Source organism: Trichosurus vulpecula, chromosome 3, assembly GCF_011100635.1.
Source record: "Trichosurus vulpecula isolate mTriVul1 chromosome 3, mTriVul1.pri, whole genome shotgun sequence".
Lineage (NCBI taxonomy): Eukaryota > Metazoa > Chordata > Mammalia > Diprotodontia > Phalangeridae > Trichosurus > Trichosurus vulpecula.
Genome location: NC_050575.1, coordinates 337163468 through 337189612, shown reverse-complemented (window position 1 = coordinate 337189612; position 26145 = coordinate 337163468).

Sequence of the window (26145 nt, the reverse complement as noted above, 5' to 3'; positions counted from 1 at the left end):
GTAAGTGCAGTTAGCATCCAGTGGTCTAACACATCCCATTCAGCTCCTCCAAAGTTTCTCCAAGATGGTTGTTTTGTGGTTATAGTCAAGTAAGGTTGGTGATTTAGGAGAAGATCCACTCTCCTCCTAAGGTGAGGACATATTCAATGGAAGGGTGAAATGAGCAATGCCAAGACATGCTTATAGATATTTAACAACTAGCTCTCTGGAGAAGAAAGAATGTATGTACAACATATTTTGAGCTTAATCTACATTATTAACATTTTTATACATCAGTTTCTTAAGTCTAGAAATCAACAAAGCAAGAAATTAAGCCATGACTTGTAGCATTTGCCAATTTCTAAAATGGAATTGCTCACACTCTAAATTTAACAATCGATCCTTGCAAACCAGTTCAAGTTAATTCCAGTACACCCCTGGAGAAATGTCACTTAGAATCATAGTATCTTAAAGTCAGAATGGGAATTTTAGAGATCATCTAGTTCTAATTCCCACCCAACTCATGAAATAGTTCATATAGTCCATGACAGATCACATCTAGCTTCTCCATGGGCGTTTCAAATGGTGAGGAGCTCACCACTGTATAAAACAGAGCAAGGAATTTGGGGATGGCTCTAAATGGCAACAAGTTCTTCCTTATATTGAAGGAAAAAACTCTGCCCTCTGGAATATTTGCAATATAAATATAAGACATCTCCTACCTATAGGTACCCTATTATGCACCTTTCCCTGTCCCAGTCTAAACATCCCTGGCTCCTCTAAGTGTTTCTCATGAGCCACTTATGAGCTGTTTGGCCTTTTCCATATAGACCCTAATTTATCAGTGAGGTTCATAGTATGTCATACCTAGAACTGAATCCAATTCTTCAGGTCTGACTAATGCAGGGTGAAATGGCACTACTTTTTTCTATAATCTGGACATTGTATTCCTAAAAATAAATCTCAATTTACATTAGTGACCAATATCCAGAATTGAAATTAGAGGTCAGGCCTAGCCTTGAACAAATGAAAAGTGGGCTACTGACTACATGGTAGATTTAAAAGGGGATTGAAGAGCCACCATGCCACTAACTCACCCCTAAAACCCTTCCCCCAAATAATCCTCAATTTATGATAACTTAGGATCATAGATTTAGAGTTAAGGCACAGTCCCATCATTTTGTAGATGAGGAAACTGAGGCACAGAGAAATTATATGATTTCCAAATTGCTCTCCAGAATGGCTGGATCAGTTAACAACTCTACCAACAATGTAACAGTGTTCCTATTTTCCTACATCTTCTCCAGCATTTATCATTTTCCTGTTTTGTCATGTTAGCCAATCTGACAGGAGAGATGTGGTACCTAAGAGTTGTTTTGATTTGCATTTCTCTAATCAATAGTGATTAAGAGCATTTTTTCATATGCCTGTAGGTGTCTTTAACTTCTTTCTCTGAAAATTGCCTGTTCATATCCATTGCTCATTTCTCAATTGGGGAATGACTTGTATTCTTATAAATTTGGCTCAGTTCCCTGTATATTTTAGAGATGAGACCTTTACCAGAGACACTGGTCACAAAAATTCTTTCCCAATTTTCTGCTTCCCTCCTAGTCTTGGTTGCATTGGCTTTGTTTGTATAAAACCTTTTCAATTTAATGTCATCAAAATTATTGATTTTGCATTTTGTAACTCTCTCTGTCTCTTGTTTGGTCATAAATTCTTTCCTTCTCCATAAATATGACAGGTAAACTATTCCTTGCTCTCCCAAGTTGCTTATAGTATCAGCTGCTATATCTAAATTGTGAACCAATTTTGACTTTATTTTGGTATATGGTGTAAGACATTGGTCTATACCCAGTTTCTGCCATGCTATTTTCCAGTTTTCCCAGCAGTTTTTGTGGAATAGTGAGTCCTTATCCCAGAAGCTAGACTCTTTGGGTTTATTAAAGAGTAGATTACTATAGTCATTGACTACTGTGTCTGGTATACATAACCAAAAATGTACATAGCTTTTGACCCAGCAATACTACTTCTAGAGCTGTATCCCAAAGAGACCATGCAAGTGGGAAAAGGACCTATACAAAAATATTTATAGCAGTTCTTTTTGTGGTGGCAAAAAATTGGAAACCAAGGAGATGCCCATCGATTGGGGAAAGGCTAAACAAGATGTGGTATATGAATGTAATGGAATACTATTGAGCTATAAGAAATGAGGAGCAGATGAACTTCATAATAACCTGGAAAGACTTATATGAACTGATGCTGAGTGAGGGGAGCAGAACCAAGAGAACATTATGCATGATTACAGACATATGGCATCTATGATGACTAACTTTGATAGACTTGGCTCTTCTCAGGAATCCAAGGTTCTAAGACAGCTCCAAAAGACTCATGGTGGAAAAACCTATCCACATCCAGAGAAAGAACTATGGAGTCTGAATGCAGATTGAGGCAAACTATTTGCTCTCTATTTTTTCTTTTTGGGTTTTGTTTCTTCTTTCTCATGATTCATTCCATTGGTTATAATTCTTCTTTACAACTTGACTATTGTGAAAATAAGTTTAATGTGAAGGCATATGTAGAACCTATGTCAGATTACATGCTGTCTTGGCAGGGTAGGGGGGGAGGGGAGAAAATGTGGAACTCAAAAACTTGTGGAACTAAGTGTTGTAAACTGAAAATAAAAAAGTAAAAAAAAAAGAAATTAAGTGATTTCCCTGGTGTCACACAGCAAATAAACATGTGTGGTAAAGTTTGAACCCAGTCTTCCTAACTCTGAGGCCATTTCCTTATCCATACATCATGCTTCCACAGTGTAATTCTTTTAACAACCACTCTCAGGTTTCCACTCCTCTAGCTTGAAGCTTTACTCCTTCTTAAAATGCAAATAGTTTTGGTTCAGATAACATTTTAAACTGTAATGTGTCATATACACTTCAATGTAAATGAAAGATTTGAGAGAAGGTAGAGAAAGTAAGTAGGGGAGAGAACAAGAGTAGAGGGTTCTTTATTACCATCGAGGGGGAAGCATGATTTTGCTTTACGCAATCATGCTTCTCTGTAGCCTCCTGGTTACTCTTGCAAGGCGTACTTATTGGGCCTGGAAGATTTTGATCAACATATCAAAATGGGGCTTCTGGTTCATGGGTTGGTTACTGTGGAGCCTAAATAAATGTTTTGATTCTTCTGCCTTCTACTTTGAGAGTTTCTTATATCCGGCGGTTCCGAACCTTTCAGACATGTTTATGATCCTCTTTGAGATTATAAACTCTGCCCTCCTGTTACAGGTTCTTAGAAGCACCCCACTGTTTGTCTTAGCCTGGATCCAGTTTATGAATTTAAAAATATATGCTGAGAAGGGGTCCATAGATTTCACCAGATTTCCAAAAAAGTTTAAGAACCCCTGTTCTATGCCTTCAACTTACAAAATAGCAGACTCAAATGGAAGGGAACTTACAAATGTAATCAATCAGTAATGGGAAAGGGTAGAGAAAAGCAATTAACTGGAAAGATTTTATCCTAGATATATCACTCAGTAATTCATTACCTCCACCAAATAATCTAGCCATGCAAATTAGCAGCCATGGAAATAAAATGAATCTAAAGAACACCCAGGCATAGGCAAGTAAGAAGTTTAATAACAATAATAGTAAATACCTATATAGGCATATATAGACATATGCACATGTCTATATGTATGCATATATGTGTATGCTGTTGTAGCTGTAAAAAAGTATTGTTGTTGTTAGGCAGCTGTGATGAGGCAGTTGATAGAGTACTGGTCCTGAAATCAGAACTGAGTTCAAATCCTGACCGAGATACTAGCTGAGTGACCCTGGACAAATCAATTAACTTTTGTTTGCCTCAGTTTCTTCATCTGTAAAATGACGATAATAACAGCTCCTGCCTCCCAAGAATGTTGTAAGGACCACAACATAGATAATGTGATAATAATTGTAAAGTATTTATTTAGCACAGTGCCTGGTATATAGTAATTGCTATTTAAATGTTAGCTATTAGCTATTAAAAGACCTGGAAACAAAGTTTATATCTATCAACTGGTGAATGGCTAAACAAACCATGGTCCACAAATGTAATGAATACTTCTGGGTCTTAGGAAATAAATATGAAGAACACAGAGAATCATGGGAAGATTCGCATAAAATAATGAAAAGTGAAGGAAGCAGAATCATGAAAACAAAATCCATTATAATCACAACATTGAAATTGGAAATAATAAAAAACACTATGTAATTATAATGACCAAGCTTGATCCTAAAGAAGAAATAAAAAAATTTACAACATTTCCTTCTTTTTTTTGAATTCCATACTTTATTATTTAATATTTTTTTAGTTTTCAGCATTGATTTCCACAAGATTTTGAGTTACAAATTTTCTCTCCATTTCTACTCTTCCCCCACTCCAAGATGACGTATACTCTGATTGCCCCATTCTCCAGTCAGCCCTCCCTTCTGTCACCCCCCTCCCATTCTCCCCCCCATCCCTTTTCCCCTTACTTTCTTGTAGGGCAAGAGAGATTTCTATGCCCCATTGCCTGTGTATCTTATTTCCCAGTTGCATGCAAAAACAACTTTTTTTTCAGCATCTGCTTTTAAAACTTTGAGTTCCAAATTCTCTCCCCTCTTCCCTCCCCACCGACCCTCCATAAGAAGGCAAGCAATTCAACATAGGCCACACATGTATCATTATGCAAAACACTCCCATAAATAGTCATGTTGTGAAAGACTAACTATATTTCCCCCCTTCCTATCCTGTCCCCCTTTATTCAATTTTCTGCCTGGGCCCTGTCCCTTTTCAAAAGTGTTTGCTTTTGATTACTTCTTCCCCCTATCATCCCCCCTTTTATCCCCTTCCCCCTACTTTCATGTGGGATAAGATACACAATTGAGTGTGTATGCTACTCCCTCCTCAAGTCAAATCCTATGAGAGCAAGATTCACTCATTCCCTCACAACTGCCCCCTCTTCCCTTCCAATGAACTGCTTTTTCTTGCCACCCTTATGTGAGATAATTTACCCTATTTTATCTCTCCCTTCCTCCCTCTCTCAATATATTCCTCTCTCATCCTTTAATTTTATTTTTTTTAGATAACATCCCTTCATATTCAACTCACCTTGTGCCCTCTGTCTATATATATGGATATTCCCTTCAACTACCCTAACACTGAGGAAGGTTTCATGAATTACACACCTCATCTTTCCATGTAGGAATGTAAGCAAAACAGTTCCACTTTAGTAAGTCCCTTATGATTTCTCTTTGTTGTTTACCTTTTCATGCTTCTCTTGATTCTTGTGTTTGAAAGTCAAATTTTCTATTCAGCTCTGGTCTTTTCAATGAGAAAGCTTGAAAGTCCTCTATTTTATTGAAAATCCCTATTTTGCCTTGGAGCATTATACTCAGTTTGGCTGGGTAGGTGATTCTTGGTTTTGATCCTAACTCCTTTGATCTCCAGATTATCATATTCCAAGCCCTTTGATCCCTTAATGTGGAAGCTGCTAGATCTTGTATTATCCTGATTATGTTTCCTCAATACTCAAATTGTTTCTTTCTGGCTGTTTGCAGTATTTTCTCCTTGGCCTGGGAATTCTGGAGTTTGGTGACAATATTCCTAGGAGTTTTCTTTTTGGGATCTTTTTCAAGAGGTGATCAGTGGATTCTTTCAATTTCTATTTTACCCTCTGACTCTAGAATATCAGGGCAGTTCTCCTTGATAATTTCTTGAAAGATGATGTCTAGGCTCTTTTTTTGATCATGGCTTTCAGGTAGTCCAATAATTTTTAAATTATCTCTCCTGGATCTATTCTCCAGGTCAGTGGTTTTTCCAATGTGATATTTCACATTGTCTTCCATTTTTTTCATTCCTTTGGTTCTGTTTTATAATATCTTGGTTTCTCATAAAGTCACTAGCTTCTACTTGCTCCAATCTAATTTTTAAGGTAGTATTTTCTTCAGTGGTCTTTTGGACCTCCTTTCCCATTTGGCTAATTCTTCCTTTCAAGGCATTCTTCTCATCATTGGCTTTTTGGAGCTCTTTTGCCATTTGAGTTAGTCAATTTTTTAAGGTGTTATTTTCTTCTGTATTTTTTTTGGTCTCCTTTAGCAAGTCATTGACTTGTTTTTCCTCATTTTCTTACATCACTCTCATTTCTCTTCCCAATTTTTCCTCTACTTCTCTTAATTTTCAAAATTCTTTTTGAGCTCTTCCATGGCCTGAGACCAATGCATATTTTTCTTGGAAGCTTTTGATGTAGGCTCTTTGACTTTGACTTCTTCTGGCTGTATGTTTTGATCTTCTTTGTCACCAAAAAACGATTCCAAAGTCTGAGTTTGAATTTTGGTCTGTTTTCGCTGCTTGGCCATGTTCTCAGCCAAATATTTGACCCTTGAGCTTTTTGTCAGTGTATGACTGCTTGTAGAATAGAGAGCGTTTTGTCCCAAGCTTGAGGGGGGGCTGCATTGCTGTTTTCAGAGCTACTTCTACACAGCGAGCTCTGCCACACCAGGACTCCTCCTCCCCCAAGAACCACGACCGAGATCCAAGCAGGCTCTGCACTCCCACTCTGATCCGCTGCTTAATTCCTCCCACCAGGTGGGCCTGGGGCTGGAAGCAACCACAGCTGGAGCTCCAGCAGTTTTCCCACTAACTTGCTCTGTTGTCTTTAGTGTTTGTGGGTTGCAAAGTCTGGTAACTGCCACAGCTCAATGATTCAGGGCCCTATTGACTGTTCCACCTGGCTCCTGGGGTTGGTCCTGGCGCAGCCCACACTGGGCTGTTCTCCACTCCACTCTCAGCTCCGTGCAATAGACCCTTTCCAGCAAACATCCAGGCTTTCCTGGGCTGGAGCCCTGCTTCCCTCTGCTATTTCTGGTGTTCTGCAGCTCTAGAATTTGTTCAGAGCCATTTTTACAGGCAACCACCTCACAACCACCCATTTTTATAGGTATTTGGAGGGACCTGGGAGAGAGCTTAAGCAAGTCCCTGCTTTCCAGCCACCACCTTGGCTCCCAGAATCCTTCCTTCTTAACACAGGTCAGGGATTATTCATGTAAAACCATGGTATCAGACTCAAATATAAATAGTCCCTGGGGATCTCATATTTATTTAGAAAACCACAAATTCACATTACTTTTGTATTTTATTTTAATTTATTTTATTAAACATTTCTTAATTACATTTTAATCTGCTTTGTCTGTGCTTGAGAGTCTTGCTTGACATTTTGGATATAGAACTGTCTTTTGCCTTTTTTTTCTATCCCCAAGTGCTTACCACAGCACTGGGCACATATTAAGCACTCAATAAATGTTGATTGATTGATTGAAGATTACACAGACTGTCATACTTAGTTATCACTTGTTTAATTTTACTGAACTGCCTTTTTTCCTCTCTTTTTTTTGTTAGAAGATATGGCTATCTGAGGAGGGGTGGAAGGCAGATATATTTAAAAATAAAGGTGACATTAAGGCATAAGATCAATAAAAATAAAACTTTTTAAAAGTAAAGAAATTAAGTGGTTTTAATTGGATGGTTTTATTTTTTTTCCTAACTTCTTGGTAAGGCTGTAATATTTAGTATCACTAAATTTTACAGTTTGACTTAAGGACTTGAAAAGTTGGAAAGGGCTTTAGAGATAAATGTCACTCCTAGACCTTACCTTCTGTCATGTTCACAATAGTGTCATAGTAGTATGGAAGAAATGTGGGTTTATCTCTAAGTATTTTATCAAACCTATATAGCTCAAGCTAAAAGCCATTTTTTAAAATGCCAATTCCAGCTTCCCCTTTATGTACTAATAAATCACATTTATATAGTGCTTTATATTTGTAAAGTACTTTCCTCACAACCACCCAGTGAATTAGATAATGAAAGTGTTTACAGAATCTTAGAATCATACTGTAATACGTCCAGCGAATTCAGAGGCCATATGGACCAAACCATAATCATAAAAAGGTACTTTCTACAACACACCTGCCATGTAGGCATCTAGTCTTTCCTTGAAAGTCTCCAATGAGGGAAGCTAGGTGGTGCAGTGCACAGAAAGCCAGGCCTAGATTGAGGAAGACTCATCTTCCTGAGTTCAAATCTGACCTCAGACACTTACTAGCTGTGTGACCCTAGGCAAGTCACTTAATTCCTGTTTACTTCAGTTTCCACATCTGTAAAATGACCGAGAGAAGGAAATAGTGAACCACTGTAATATCTTTGTCAAGAAAACCCCAAAAGGGGTCACAAAGAGTCAAACACTGCTATAACAACAGAACAACAATTCTATTGAGAGGGAATTCATTATTTTCTGGGTCGACCCATTTGACTTTTAGATAGATTTAATTGTTAAGAAGTTTTCTATTTCCTCACATATACTATGAGAGTAACTGGCTACACCATGACTATCCAGTTAGTGAATTTCTAAGAAGGCCTTTAGGTTAAAGTCTCCTGATCCCAGGGCCAGGGCTCTATCTATTAGGACGGGAAGTTACATTTTTTCTGAAACCACTACATAACACTGTCTAGCAGGGTGTGAGTATGGGGGAAAGTAAAACTTTTCCCTCCTTCCTCTGGCACACATCCTTCAGTAGTGGGAGTTAGAGGGGAAGTAAGATTCCTTCCTAATTCCTCCTTTTAGAAAGCCCCAAGGCTTCTCCTTCCACTGATCCATCACCTGAGCCCACCCTTCACTCTGGAGCCCAGAAGTTTCATTGGCATATTTGCCATTTTCCACTCCCCTAAATCTTGCTTACTCATGACTCAGCAACACAGAATAAATGGTCCTGAGTCACATAGTATATCTCCTCTATTTCAGATTTTATAAGAGTTATTCATAAAAAGACACAATATATAAGTTTATTTCAAGGTTATAGCTCAGAGCCTTCAAAGCCAAGGTAAAGCCTATTTTATATTGAGGATCAAACCTATGTCCTATTTAGTTCTATGTATCCCAAGCTATTCACTGATCCCAATTTCAATTCACTCAATACAGAATTAATATATAGATATAAATCACAGCAGTTATGCTTGGCAATAATTGTCTCTATTAAATTAAATTAAACAAATAAAATTACATTAAATTAAATAAATTGTCTATAAAACAAAATCAGAAATTAGCAATATTATAAAGAAATAAAGAATGTAAGAAATAAAGAATATCAGGAACAGAGAGAAGGGACTTAAATCTTCACTAACCTTTTACTGATCTCAGGGAGCAATGACAGTCAGCAGCTTCAAATTGCAGTCAGGTCAAATCAACAAACATTCATAGGGGGTCAGAGCCAAGATGGTGGATTAATGGTAGCAACCCAGCTAAACCCTCTCAACATTCCCTTCCAAACAGCTTTAAAATAGTGCCTCAAATCAAATTTAAGAGGGGCAGAGCCAACAAAAGGTCAGAGTGAGAATTTTTTTGGCCTAAGAAAATTTAGGAGGTCCTCAGGAGAGGTCTGTGACAATGGAGTGGAGGATTGTCCTGGGATACGCACGTAGTGGCCCCAACAGCACTTCAGGAGCACTCAGCATAAAGATGGTTAGGGGATCAGATAACTGGTCAGAAAGAGGTTACAGGGGACCCATTGCTGGCACTAGGTGGAGCTGGTGCTGATTAACAACCCTATTGCCCTTACCCAGTTCTGGGTTGCAATTCCAGGGCAGAGAGGAGTACTTGTGGTTCATTATAATGGAGGAGGGAACCTGGTCACAGTTACAAGGACAAGAGGATTATTAGTGCCTGTGACTACAAGGAGGGAGTGGTTTTTCCTGGGTAAAGAGTACAATGCAGATCTAGAGAGCAGTGACCACACCTCTTCATGGATCACACCACCTTGGAAGCAATAAAACTTGCAGACCCCCAGAACTAGCTCTGAAAACAGCAACATGAAAAAGCCCAAAGCCTGAGACAGTCTCTCCATATCTGTAGGTGAGCATGATCCCCCTGCCCTCTCACAAATATGCATACCATTCTTATTCTGGGTGAGCCTATAATAATGCAATATAGCAGAATGCTATAGACATTCTAGCTTCCAAAGTAAAAACTAAATAATTTCCTTTCTGGACTTGTGTCCCTGGCTCAAGGTTTCACAACTCTGCAAATAATAAAATGCGCACATCCAGATCCAAGAAGTCAATAAGTGATCCCAGTTTTTTTAAAGTATATGAAAGATGACAAATACAAAATCAGGGGTACCTGATGGGATCAAGAAAAGCTATTATAGCTCAAGAGTGTTTCATATCCCAAGCTATTATAATCTTCAAATCAATACAATTTCTCTTGGTCAACCTCTTTTCACAAACATACATACATGTACACATATTTGCACACGCATGCATGGATGATACCTGATTAATTTTCCAAAGTCCTATCAAGTAGGATTTTCTTTATTTAAGAATTATATATGAGAGGGAGGGGGAGAAAATTTGGAACTCAAAAACTTGTGGAACTGAGTGTTGTAAACTAAAAATAAAAAAAATAAATTTAAATAAAAAAGAATTATATATGTTCTGTAGACTCACGAAACAATCTTGATGACATAGTTGGTACAATTGTTAAAAATATTAATCATTTACTAGAAAAGGGAGGAATAAGAAAGAATATTTATGGCCTTCTAGAAACTAAATTTAGGATGTAGTTTGTGTAATAACTCACTGCATTTTAGATTGCAGTTGAGCAGACATCGTATTGTACTCTCTTAAAGTATTTTCTTCAAACTAGAATAAAATTGAAATTGTCCTGTCCACAAAAAACTACAAGAACACATTGGAGAAATGAAAAAGGCAGGAGCTGTGGGGGTGGAGGGTGGTGAGGTGGTAGGGAGGTGGAAATATAAAGTAGAATAGCTAGCTAGAAAGAAAAAATTGTAAGGAGAACTTATTGCTTAAAACAGATCATGGTAACTTTACCAAATAAGTGAATGACCTGAAAATCAGAATGTATCACCAAAGAGAATGCAATAACTCAATGAAACAGCGATAATAACAAAAGAAAATCAAAGGATTAAAAGAAGAAAAATGTAAGGGTTGTAATATAAAAAAAGACTGATCTGGAAAGGAAGGTAAGGAGTGATGATCTAAAATTCAGTGGCATGTAAAAAGTATGAAAAATTAAGCTTGCATCCTATATTTAGAGAAATTATTAGAACTAAAGGGCAAAATTACAATAGAAAAACTCCATCTGTTATCTCCAGACACCCCAAAATCTAAAATTATACGTCCAAGAAAAAATACTGCAAACAGCAAAAAGGAAGAGCTCAAATACAAAGGAGTCATCACGCGGATCAAATTACACTTGGTACATGCTACCATAAAAGAGAGAACTTAGAATGCAAGATTCTAAAAAAGTAAAGAGACACTCATAACCAATATTGACCTATCTGGTAAAATTGAATATAATCATATATGAAAATAAAATTGACTTTAATGAAATACAATCATTCTTTATGAAAAGGCTGGAACTAAATAGATATTTTGAAATGGAAATGCAGATGTCAAGAAAACCATAGAAAGGTAAACACATTGACAAACTGAAAAAGATTATTTAAGGATGGATTATTTTCATAAAAGTAAAACAAGAAGAAAAAAAGTGTATTTTCAGAACTCTAATAATTTTACGATTCATAGAGAGAATTAAATAAGATAGACTGAGGGTCTAGGAGTAGTTTGATTTTGATAATTTTAGGAGAAAGAAAGAAATGGGAAGGATAGGGTACTGCTTTGGGGAAGATGCCTGTATAATAGTGGTGCAAGAAATGAAAAGTACTCAAACATGGAGGAAGACATGGGGGAAATGGGCACCTCATGAATCTCGCTCTCCTTTGAACTTGATGAAGGAAGTTGAAAACACACACACATGATAGAAACATATTAAACTGAAATGGGAAAGAGGAAGAAGGGCAGGATATAGGAGAAGTCACAAGTAAAACAAATTCCAATGCTGCAGAGTGGAGTGTGGAGGAGGAATTAAGGGGAAAAAAAGAGTAAAGACCTGTGACTTGGGGTGAGACAAGTAGAGGATGGGAGTAGCAAGTGTAAAAATAAACTACTTCTTTTACAGATCACAAGAATTAGACAAGTCCTTGATGTTTTACTGCCTTCTGCTTGTTTATGAAAAGAAAGTCAGAGACAAATAGAGGAAAATGTACAAGAAAACAGAATGGAAGGAAGTACACAATTAATAATAACTTCAGGATGAAATGCGATGAATTGAATTTTAGAATGGACTTCCACCAGATCTAGTGGGGTCCCAGTTATTGAAAGTCTTAAAGCAAAGGCTAAATGGATACTATTCATTTATATTATAGTGGGGATTCTTTTTCAGGGGCAATTTGTGTTAGATGCTCATAGAGATCCCTTCTAATTGTAATTCTGTGACTTTTTTGTTGAATGATTGAATTGAGTTCTATCCTGTCCATTTCTTGTTTCAGGGTTTTGGCCTCTTTTCTTTGGTTTTCCTTCCTTTACTCTCAGCCTTAGAAGCTCCTTTTGAGTCTATCTTTCAAAGTTAAAAAGGAGTAAATTGTCTAACAAGGAAATAAGTTTTCTCCATTTTTGACGAAAATTATTTCAAGCTTTTCCCCTGCTGTTTTTTCTAAATGTTCACCAACTACATCTTTAGTAATGTTCTAGATTTTTCCAAGAATTGAAATTATGCTCATTGGCCTTAGTTTGCATGATCTATTCTTTCCCCTTCTGAAAATTACTATATTTCTTCTTCTCCCATCACAGAATTTCAGAGCTGAAAATAGCTGAAAACATGCAATAGCCATCTAGTCTAACCTGTAATTGAAAAAGAATTCCCTCTACATTATAGCCAAGAAGTTGAGACCCAGACTCTCCCTGAAGACTTCTAATGAGAGGTAATTCCTTACCTCCTGAAGTGGCCTATTCCACTTTCCTCTAGCTCTAATTATTCGGACACTTTTCTTGACATGAAGCTAAATTAGACTCTTGAAACTTCCAACTACTCCTCCTACTTCCCCCTCTGAGTCCAAACAGAATACAACTAATTTGTTATCCACATGACTTTACTTCTTAAATACCTGAAGACAGCTGTGTGTTCCCCCTGAGTTCTCTACTCTCCAGGATAGTTCCTTTGACTGATTCTCCTTTCATATGAACATTTCAAGTGTTTTAGGTGTTATCCAGCTTATTAGTGTGCTTCCTAAAATTTGGTACCTACACATGAACACAGCAATCTGACCAAATTGAGTACAATATGACTTTATTCCAATAAACTCTGCCTCTCTTAATGCAACCTAAAATAACATTAGCTTGTTTGGCTTACATAATCACCTTGATGGGACATAATAAAGATACAGTCCACTAAATATTATTATCAGAACTTACTGTCAAGGCCCATTTCACTCCTCACCAACTCCTTACCTTCCCCTTTCTGTCTCTCATTTGGGTTACCTAGATGTAGCCATCTCTATACATTTTCAATGAGAAAATAAAAAGCTCATCCCAAAAATATGCTGGAATCAATTCTAACTGCTCAAGAGCAGCTATTGTTAAATTTTCAGAATGATCATTTATACCTCAGACATTGGCAACTACTACAAATCACAACTTGATTTATTGTTTTATCAATTGTCTAGACTTAAGAAAGATTTAATACTTCAGATTAAACTTAAAAGTATGTGAGCATACTTTTTTTCAGGAGATCTTGGTTTTTAAACATTTACCAGCTCACCTCTGCATTGATATATAAACATAACATGAGCTCAGCAGGAGGGCAGTAGAAGGCTCAAGGAATGATGTAATCACCAGACTGGAGGCCTGTTAATGAGAGGCTAATTATAAAAATAATGATTATGATGATGATGATGATAACAACTGGCATTATTTAACACTTTAAAGTTTGCAAAATGCTTTACATCATTATCTCATTTGAGCCTCACAATACCCCTGACTCATGCTGAATATTTACAAGCTGAATGACTAGCTTCAGACTCTCTGCCTATGCATTTCAGTTCATTACCATCAAGTCATGGAAAGACACGTATATTATATTTGAAAGACATCAACAGAGGAAGAACATGAAAATGTCTGAATTTAACCAAGTAACCCTACAAATTTGGGGATAGTGGCTTCAGGTTTCTAGCACATTTTGCAAGAGGAACTTCAGAAAATTTCATTCCTTGTTGGCCATCATCCACTGCCTTTCGCATTTGGTAAGTGGCTCAGTAGATTGAGTGCCGGGCCTGGACTCAGGAAGATGAGTTCAAATCTGGCCTCAGATACTTATTGCCTGTGTGAACCCTGTTGGCCTCAATTTCCTCATCTGTAAAATGAACTGGAGAAGGGAATGGCAAAGCACTCCAGTATTTTTGCCAAGAAAACTCCTGCCAAAAAACCCAAATGGGATCACAAAGAGTTAGATGGGACTAAAAATCACTGAACAACAAAACTACTTCCTGTGCTAATAGGAGAAAAAATACAAAGATACTGACCAAACTGTCGACTTTCTCTCTGTTTTTTTATTTCACTTCTGACCTAAGGACTCATCTCTAAGTCAAATAAGAAAAGGAAATGCATTCAGTTTGATGGCATTTATAAAGTCTTCAGCTTTGGAAGAGAGCTCCCTCTCATCATTCCCACCATAAAAATTACACACACACACACACACACACACACACACACACGCACACACACACACACACACGCGCACACCATATATTACAAACAGACCGACAGACTGATAGAACAGATCCGTTGTTTTTAAACAAATAATAATCTTCCTCTGTAACAAAATCCACTGTCAGAGAAGCTATTGGGATTCCAAACTTCATTTCTCTTACACACACTTAATGAAAAATGAATGTAATATTAAAAAGCAGAGATTCTATCATCTCTCTGTCTTAGTATTTTCAAATGAAAAACATGTCTGACGTTTTTCTGTGTGAGGACAGAGATTCCTTCAACAACCTTCCTTGCCATTCCTCATGCCAATAAACCAGAATGACTTCATATTCCATACACAGCATATCAGATCAGTCAGGTAAAAGCCAGCAGCTTGCCAGAGAAAATGTAAGAAACTAAAGAAATAAAAGAAAACAAATTTCACACATCAGATGGTAATTTTATTTCTTTGACCTACATCAGCAGTCAACTGATTTTCCAGATGGACAAACAAGATGCCCCCTTCCACTCTCTTTAGTCACTAGAACAGACTGTCTAAGCCAGTCTCATCTTCTCTCATCAAGTTAATTTGATTCTCACAAAAAAACTTCATGATCAGCAAACAAACAACATATTCTGAGAACACCTCCCACTGCCTGAACAGATCTAGACAACCTCCAAAAGTGCTTTATAGTTTACTTCTCACACTAGCTCCTGGTAAGGAACCCTTTAAATATCACCTGCAGCATATGTTAGGGAAGTTGTTATCTTCAAATAACAAAGGCCTTTTCAGGCTGCAGGAATTCCTTAGTCTGAGTTTAGTAAGACAGCTGCATTTTCATTCTTCTCATGCCCCCAGCTGTGGATATCTCCCAAGGCAGACTCTTTTCTATGTTGTGTCCCTTGATGATCTCATCAGTTTCTATTATTACATTTATTATTTGTATATAGATGACTGTCAGATCAAAATATCCAGACCTAGTCTCTCTTTTGATCTACAGTCCTGGATCTCAAAATACCTATTGGACATATTACACTGGATTTCTGTAGACATCTCAAACTCAACATGTCCAAAGTAGAGCTCATTAGTTCTTCTCAAACAATTGCTCCCTTCCAAATTTCCCTATTAGTGTTAAGTGATTCAGTGCTCCCAATTGCTCAGTTTCTCCCCCTTGATGTCATCCTCAACATTTTAATCCCACCCAACATATCCAATCTGTTGCCAAGTGATATCAGTTCTACCATTACAATCTATCTCATGTATGTCTCCTTCTCTCCACTCACATAGCCACCAGTCCGTCTTCTCCTCTCCCCTGGATTTTTCATTGGTTCCCTTGCCTCTCACTCCAATCCATTTTCTATATGGCCACCAAATCAATTTTTGTGAAGCACGAATCTAACTATGCCGTTCCTACCCCCTACTCAATAAACTCCAGTGGCTTCCTAATATATCCAGGATCAAATATAAAGTCCTCTCTTTGGTGTTTAAGAATCCTTATCTAACTTTTACAAACCCTTTTCATCTTTCCATTCTTCTCACATTTTACCCCCCTTTATGCACTGTATAATCAAACAGCAACAGCCTGTTTGCTGTTCCTCACACAAAATGCTCCGTCTTCCAAATCTTAAGTCAGTCAGCAAGGATTTGAGTGCTTACTATGTTCCAGAAACTGTGGTAAATTCTGGGAATGCAAAGAAAAGGAAAAAGATGGTGATATGTATATAGAAGATATAAACAGTGTAATATTCATGCCTCTGTACTGACTGTCCCCATTCCTGGAAGCTTCTTCCTCCTCATCTCCACTTCGTGAGATCCTTCACTTCTCTCAAAGACTCAATCCAAATCCTACCTTATGTAGAAGGCCTTTCATAGTCCCTCCACCCCTAGATGTTTGAGCTTTCTCCTCTAATGTTACCTTCCTTCTACCTTTTCTCTATCTCTTATGTGCTTCTTCACTTATACAGTGTCTCCCTCCATTCAAAAGTTCTTCAAGACAGAAGTTGTTTTATATTTTTTGTCTTTCTTTGCAAACCTGGAACACATAGTAAGCACTTTATTGGTTGATGGGGATGATCATTCAATGGCTCTGAAGAGATCATCCTAGAGATTTGTAACTTTGAAACTAGCAACAAGAAGTCATGCCTTCTTTTTACCCCATCCAACAGTAATTATTAAAACTATGGGACTAGTGGAGCAAAAAAAACAAGGGAAAATGCTACACCTAGAAAGGAACAGGCCCTGTGAAATGATATTCTCCCTGTTAGGAGTATTGATTGTTCCTTCATAGGTGTGCCTTAGTCACATATGTTCCCTACATAGGAGTTGGTACATATTTCTTTGCTTGTTGTCTTCCTCTATTAGATTCTGAGCTCCTTAAGGGCAAGCACTATATTTTGTCTCTTTTTTGATCCCCAGTGCTTATGACAGTGACTGGCAAATATCAGACACTTATTGATTGACTGACCAAGTCCACATGTGATCTCTGTTTGCCTACTCTCCCCAATGACATTAAGTATATTTCTGGAAGACGAAGTCCTATGTATGCTCTGTTGTGATGTTTCTTACTATGCTATGCTTTTGCTCTGAAATAATTTTGCCATCTGACAGTCTAGAGAAAAAGTATACTTATTTTGTGGAGACTCATACTATCATTTTGAGTAGATGTGAACCCACATTCTTCAAACCAGGATTAACTATTCTCAAGGTCCCACAAGACAGAAAGTATCTTAGATGCTAGAGGTGAAAATCCCTAGTTTAAGCTGAATTTGCAGAGTAAGGTTCCCCTCTCTCATATTCATTCAATGATTCAGAAGACTGAATAAGATAGAGAAGGATGAATAACCAAGTTTTACAATAGATCTGAGTCATTATAATGAGTTATATTAGACCAGAGACAGAAAAGAAAGACACAGGAGTCAATAGGAAAAGAAGTCAGTGAGGATGAGCCCAAGGTCAACCACCTTAGAAACAAAAGACCCAACAATCATTTCTATACCTCCAATTATCCTGGTATGTTGGCAAAGTCTTTCCTCAGTCTTCATCCTTCTAGACCTAACTGCTACATTTGATTAACACAACCACCCTCTCCTCCCAGTACTCTCTTTTCTGTGTATTCATGACACCACATTCTCCTAGTCTGGTTCCAGCCTCTCTGGCTGCTACTTCTTCATTTCCTTTCCTGGCTCACCATTCATATCATGCTTTCTAACAATGAGTGTACCCATTCTGTTCTAGACCCTTTTCTCTCTCTACACGCTTTCTACATAACATCATTAGCTCCCATGGTTTTAACTCCCTTCTATATGCAGATGACTCACAGAACTATATAGTCAATCCCAGGCTTTTCCCTGAGCTTCAGTGATGCACTGCCAATTGCCTATTAGACATTTCAAACTGGATGTCTCAGAGATACCTTAATCCCAACATATAAAACTGAACTCATTAGCTTTTTCCCAAAACATGCTTTCATTTCAAAGGCACCACCATCCCTCTTGTCTCTTAGGTACATAATCCTGACACTATCTTGACCCTTCACTGTCCCTCACCCACGTACACAAAGTTTTTACCTTCACACCTTTCGTATCAAACCCCTTCTATCTATTCACACAGCTACCACCATAGTTCAGGCCTTCGTCATCTCTCACCTGGATTATTGTAAATGATTCTTAATTGATCTCTTTATCTCACCCCACACTACTCCAGTCCATTCTACACACTACTTCCAAAGAGATTTTCCCTAAATGTAGGCCACTCCCATATTCAATCAACTTTAGTGACTTCCTATTGACTCTAGAATAAGATAAATGATAGATAAATATAGAGATAGACAGACAGATAGATGGACAGAGAGATAGATTTCTTTGTTTAGCTTTTAAAACCCTTTATAACTTTTCTTTAATCTACCTTTGCCGCCTCCTTGGACATTTCTCCACCTTCCACAACATAATGTTTCCAAACTGATCTTCTCTCTTTTTTCATACATGCCATCACTCCACCTCCCCTTTCCAAGCCTTTGTATTGATTGTTCCCCATACTTGAAATTCCTTCCTTCACCTCTACCTCAAAGAATCATTCCCTTTCTTTAAGACATCTTAAGAATCACCTTCTACAGGAAACTTTTCTTGATCTCCTTCCAAAACTGCTAGTGACCTTTCTCCCAAACTACTTTATATTTAGCTATTTTGTAATATCTTTCACTTTATATTTACTCTGTATTTGTACTTCTCTTCAGTGTTAATTTAAGGTCTTCATGAGCAGGGATTGTTTCATTTCATTGTAATTGAATCTTTATAACTTTGTACAGCACCTGGCATAGAGGATAATTATATATATATGCACCATATATGTATATATATATATGCACCATATATGTATATATACATACATACATACATATATGTGCATGTATATATTTTTATATTCATTTACATACATGTGTGTACATATATATATATATATATACACACGTGTGTATAGTTGACTGATTTATTGAGAGCATGAAGACCTTTTTTTATTTTCATGTTTAGGCTCAAGAAATTTCCAAAATAAAGCCTGAAACCTCTCTTTACTTTCACCCATCTCCAAATTCAGTAGATTATTTAGAAAAGTTTCTCATTTTACAGAACAAGAATTCCAAACAGTTCATTATGCTTTTTACAGAGCAGCAATGTAGTCACCTTCTGTTTATTGTGACCTGAGAAAGTGACTTATTCTTTACCTGCATGCTGAAGACATGCAACGGTTCAAAGCAAGGACTACAACATAATTCTATTGTTAACACCTTTTTTTTGGTTTTCAGAGGTTGGGAATTTTTTGTTTTATTTTGTTTTTAGGGCCCCTTAAGCATTCCTCCAGAGACAAAGTCTTCTAAGTTTCCAATAAACAAACACATCAAGTGTGTCGACAAACAGTCACATCAAGAAAATCTGAGGGAAATGCCAGAGGTGTTAGTTGTGAAATAAAAAGGATTTTTATTATCTACTTTATAAAATATTTTCCTATAGCAATTATGTAAACAAATTCTGGAAAATAGTAAAAGAATCTAGGCAAGACATTAATTTCAAAATATAAGTTAGAAATATATTACCAGCTCTGTTAGAATGAATCAGAATATATTTCATTTGTAAGAAACAATCCCTAGGCACGATAAGCTACAGAAATAAATCACAGGAAATTTGTTTTAAATGTACAAAAAGTAGTGAAATTTTATAATATCCCAGAAGTCAAAGTGATCATCACCTGGACTGGATTATTATAATTTCTCTACTGGTTACCCAACATCCTGCATTATTCAAGGAAGTTATATATCAAATACACTATTAAAAATCATCGTTTGGGGCAGCTAGGTGGCACAGTGAGTAGAGCACCAGCCCTGGAGTCAGAAGGATTTGACTTCAAATCCAACTTCAGACACTTACTAGTTGTGTGACCTTGGGCAAGTCACTTAACCCCAAACTGCCCTGCCTTCCCTCCTCCAAAAAAAAAAGAAAAAAGAAAAACTCATAGTACCTTAGAAAGAGAACTGCTTTTGTAAAAAAAAAAAAAAAAGAATATGGAAAACAAGTAGGACCCTATGTATTCAGTAATATAAAATCTTACTCAGGGAAGACATATTTTGATTAAGTGATTGAGTACCTCAATCACATGGGCAGTTAATTTCCTTTATGACAGTGGTGAGCATCTTTGCTGAGTATACATCTCCCTTTTTTGTATATCACAATATTAATGCCTAAAGGGTAAACCAATGAAGTTATCAGTGTGGTTATATCATTCAAGTAAACTTGAATAGTTATAATGTATACAGAAGAGACACCTTATCAGAAGAGATTATGACATAAAAGGAGGTGACCTTAGAAACCAAATCAAATTCTTTAATACTTTAAAAATAATGAACAATAAATACAGTGACATTTTCTATTCTCTATCTCATCACACAGATGTGTGACAGTCGAGATGTGTCCTCCTGTGGAATATTGCTCGTGAGACTGCCTATTTCCTACTGCTATCATCATCAAGGATGCTTTCAATGTATGTGCAGGTTGTTCTCATGAAAATTTTGTTTAGATTTAAAACAGGTGTATTAGTCAATGATTATCAGTCTTCTCTTAATTGCCTTTTTTGTTAAAATATGAGATGTTTCAACACTTTTCACATATATGTAATATATAAACTATTATAAGAGTAGATATACATGAATATGAAAACTGCTGAAATGTCTCATATTTAACAAAATAATATTAACAAAAACTTTAGATAGATTGATTGACAGATGATAAATAGATATCTGGAGGAAGACATGTTCCTTAAATCTTTCAATACTCTCATAGTTGGGCCACCTCCTGAACAGTCCTCCCATACATATGAATGGTCCATCCCAGCTACTTTCCCTATCTTTATTCTATTTAGGCCATTTCTACATCCTCTAGCAACACATTGTTTAGCTGTGAGTTAAAGTGTGTTGACACCATTTTCCTTGATCATAAAAATGATTTGTTATAAATATATTTGTAAACTCTGCCCATTTTTCTTCCATTTGTTGCTTTTCTTCCATTTTCATCACTAGTTATCCTCCATATCTAGAATATTCTCTTTATTTCCATCTCTTGGCAACAATGGGTCCTGGAAAATCTCAGCTAAAATCCCACCTTCTGTAAGAATCCTTTCCCAGTTTCCCTTGTGCACGTGCCCTTCTTCTGAGATTATCTCTAACAGATCTTGTATATATTTTATTTGTATATACTTGTCTGAATACTATCTCCCCCATCAGATTGTAAACTCCTTGAGTGAAAGGTGTTTTTGCCTTTGTATAGCCTGGGCTTGTTGCAGTGTCTGGCACATAGTAACCACTTAATAAATGTGTTGACTTGACTTCTGCATATAAATTTAAAAGGGGTTTGAATTCCAGTTCTCCTACTTACCACCCAAGGGCCCTTGGACTATAGTTTCACCGTTTGTGAAATGATAGGAAGTCCATTTTGCCTCTAAAAACCAAGCAGGACTTGATGGCAATTCTGTTATTTTCTAAAGGTGTCATGTGATAAGCTCATTCAGCCTGGGAAAGCCAAAAATGGGTATGGAAAGAGAGTTCTGTTATACTCTGTGACACTGTAATGGATAGACTGAGCACAAAAATTTTCTACTTTAACAAGGACCTTTCTTTTGGTACTTGTGTTCTGACTGGGCCCACACTGTCTTGATTTCAGGAATGAGATGCTTTAGGAAACCTAATTAGTCATTCCTCTTATATCATTAGATAAAATTAACACTAAGGAAAATAGTCTGGAGGAGACTCAGACTTTGGAGAACCATTTCCAACTCGAAAAGGAATAAATTCATTACACATGGCAGAGTTTCCCACAGGAAAGGAAATCTTCTCTTAGGAAGTCTGAAACAGAAATTATCATATTGAAGGTACTTTCCACTGGGCTCCTCTAGAAACAAGCTTGTATCTTCAGTTTAGCTGTGTGAAAGAGACAGCATCCTTCTGAGTCATTCAACAAAGCAACCCTCTCCTTTGAGAGACAGGATGGCATAGCAGAACTGGCTTCAAAGCCAGGAAAACCTGGGTTTGAGGCCAGCCTCTGACACATAATGACCATGTGACCCTGGATACACTTCAACTTTCAGTGAGCTAGGCAACTCTCAAAGACTATAATTTGTAGAAATTATGACCCACACTGGTATAAGGGAGTTTCCTCAGCCCGGAATTCCTTATACTACTTAAACCACAGGTCTAGTCCTAGATGTGTCTTTCATGAATGTTTCTGATGTAGTTCTACAAAAATATGGGAAATTTATAGGAGTCTTGGTAGGCTCAAAATTCCCCTAAAACATTCAGTATTGCCCACTGATGACCCATCTCTCTATTAGCTAATCAGAACTACAAGGCCCCTGTAGTATGTAGGTACTATGCTCACCTAGAATAGTTAGCCCAGATAAAATTAATCTGAGCATGGGAAGACACTTGCTGAAAATTAATGAGGCAACTATAAATTAATCATCTGTCACAAACTCAGAATTGAATTTAGAGGGTGGAGCTAAGGCTCATCCCTTGTTAGTTTCAAAAAAAAAAAACCTTGCATCTTCAGAAAAGAAAATTATGAAAGAAAAAAATTACACTTAAATTTTGAAAAATGACTTAAAACTTAAACTTTAAAATGGCTCTAGTTGCAACCACACCGTATGGTGGTTTGAGAAAACAAGAGTTCTACACAGTACCTAAAAGACTAGCACTCTAACCTCTATGCTAATATAAGTAATAAAATAACAAAAGGTAAGGAAATAGCATAGGAAGGATTTTTGGAAGCAGTTAACTCTTGATTGAGTGAGCTGAGTCTTGAAGATACTAATGAATATTTGTTGGTGGTAAGATTATTATATATGTTCATGGGGGAGAAGGCGGTAATTTGACTCAATATCAGTGATTTTTAAAACTAGTTATATTCTTTTGAGTTCCTGTAGTTTCATGTTCAGTGATCTCAGATGGAATTAACCTCAATAATTTTTAAGCATGGAAAACCATAATCCTTCCTTGATGTTTTTACTGGTGACCAATACAAGAAGGGCTAAAAGGCAGTGGAACCTTTAGGGTGAATGGGCAAAAATACATGAACAAAGACATGGAGGTAGGGAATAATTGTTCATGGGAAAAGATTTTGCCCTAGCCAATACAGAGAATCTATGTTAGGAAAAAGTTAGAATCTTAGAATTTGAGAAATGGAATTGATCTCAAAGAATATCTAAGCAATAAATAAAAGGAATCCCACTGAAATATAGCAGACGAATATGTCTCTGCCTGAAGACCTCCAAGATGGAGGCACCCACCACTTCCCAAGCAACTATTACATTTTTGGACAGCTCTGTTAGGAAAGAGATGAGGTTGTGGTCAAAAAGTCTAAAAGCCAGTCAATCCATGCCAAACTCAAAATACCATGAAAAGTTGCAAGCTATTGAAGGATTTTAATGAAATATCTTTTCAAGTTAGTAAGCAATATTTTACTATTCCAAGCACCAGGAGACCCTGTAGCATATGGAAACAAAAGAGAAGAAATGACATGATCTATAAAAACAAAGTTCAGAACTGTGGTTGATCTCGAAAATGTCAAATAAATCCTTCTTGCCATCGTCATTTGGATTTATGCCATATAGCTAGGCGCAGTTTTCTTGGCTAGGTGCCCTTTGTGGAATACAGGTTAGACGCCAATGATGAAAACAAAAAGGGTAAAGTGTAATTCTAATACTGGAGTGGATTTGTGGCCACATCAAGTACCCCTTCAAGTAATAGGGATTAAAACTAATCTACACCTACCCATACTGCAGAAGTCTTATCAGTGTCATTCCATAAGTTCATCTCAAGGGTACATCCAACATACCAGGAGGCTGACTCGTTCTTTCGCAATCAGTGGAGTAAATAACCCACTTATTGGCTATCCCTTAACCTTTTTATTTTCTGGCCATAAAGTTCTTTGATAAATATCCTTTACACAGATCCTATTTCATAATTCTTTGCTTTTCATGTGTTAGAGCCTGCTCACACCTACCTTGCACATCTCCTTTGTTCTTTGGGGGAGCTGCATATCGTGGCACAGAAAATAAAAGAGAAAATCAATAAATATATCACCAAAAGGACCGAAATTAAAGGCTTGTAGGGACCATAGTGTTTCTGTGTACACAGAAACATGGGGAGAAAGCAGTAAATTTATTGCAATAAATGTTCTCACCTTTCAATTCATCATAATAGTATGCCACTATCCATGGGTATTTATTCACATATAGTGTTACTTTTCCTTTTTATGTCCTGAAGCCAAAACAGAAAGATTGCTTGACAAAATGGATCAATCGCAGCTTAGTTGACAGAATTTATAGGCAAACGTCTCCATTTCAGAGTGTTTGGCAAATTGGAAAAAAAAAGCATATTTTTACACTGTGAAACAGTGAATGTTGTCTTTGTTGACAAGCAATGTTCCATTTTGTTGAATATTTCTGACATCATATTAAGCTTGGTACGGTAGAGAAAGAGAGAGAGAAATTAGCAGCCTCTAAAATGTTCCCCACATCAAGCACCCCAATTTAGAAAGCCACAAAACTCATTTGCATTTTAGCATCTCCAGTTGCTATGCTCTCTGCCTCTGCTTAATTGCAATTACTATCAGACACTAACCAAATAGAAATACGTAAAATGTTTTAGTGAGGGTATTAAATCCAAAGAAAACAAGCGTATAAAGTTGGAAAGGGAAAAAAGTGTTGGCAAATATTGTAAGGAATAAACAAGATAGCATTGGACTCATAAATGTGTAAAAGTCCTCTTGTTCACGATCAAGTGTCAACTGCCTCGCTTCGGTGGCCTGAAAACAATCCTATCGTGCTTCTGGATCCTGGCTTTCACTGTGTGATGTGAGGCAGTAGACTCTTTAATGAACAACACAGACATTCTACAATTGCATCTGCTTGACAGAGCAATGTACACCAATCCATTCCAGACTTCTATGGGGCTGAACAGAGTATACAATTCTTCAGTGAGTCCAAGAGGGAGAACCTGTCAATTACAAAGAAATGGTTGGCAGAGGGAATGAATATTTTTTATGTAATTATCTCAGCATGCCCGACTAGGACAGACTCTAGAATGATGCACGAAAACATTAGTAGCCTCCCCCTACCTAAAACACTAGGTTTTACTCTGTGTGATACCACTGAATGACAGAGTTTAGGAAGGCAGGATGCAGGCGATTTGTTTCAGCAACTATGTTTGACCCAAGATGGTGCTTATCACTGTCCAGTTGTCAAAGATGCCTCCTTTTCAGCCAAAACCAAATGATAATATGGGGCACTTGAGAGGGTCTCTTCACAAACACATTCTTTTTGAGCTCTCTTTAGGGAGCTGTCAGGTTTTTTGTTGTTGTTGGGTTTTGTTTGGTTTGGGTTTGTGGGTTTGTTTGGGTTTTTTTTTTTGGTTCTGCCAGAATTTCCTAGGAGGCAGTGATAAAGAGGGGGAAATGCACTGAATCTGAAACCTCGAAACAAAGATTTGAAATTTGATTCTGCCCGCGTATTAGTTATTTGAATCCAGAGTAAGTTAACAACAATTGTAGTAGTAGTAATGATAACAATAGTCAGTTGTTGAGCAGTGTTGCATCATGGATAGAGGCCTCTGACTCAGGAATATCTATTTTCAAATCTAATTTCTCAGTGCACCAGAAAACTATCAAATAATTACTTACATTAAAAAAACTACCTTCAAAGTAAGGGCTAATCTGCATTGGTAGAAGAAGTGTCTTTATCAGGAGTTCTACATACTGATGAAATATCAGGTATAGTCCAAAACAACAAATATTTGAATAGTTCTTTGAAGTTTGCAAAGCTCTTTGTATATACTGTCTCATTTGACTCACAATAACCCTATAAGGTAGATATCACAAGATAGTAATGATATTATACTCCCCATTTTACAGATGAAGAAACTGAGGCTCAGAAAAGTTAAATAATTTGCCCGTGGTAACATGGCTGGTAAGTATCAGAGTCAAGATCTGAAACTCATTCAAAATAGA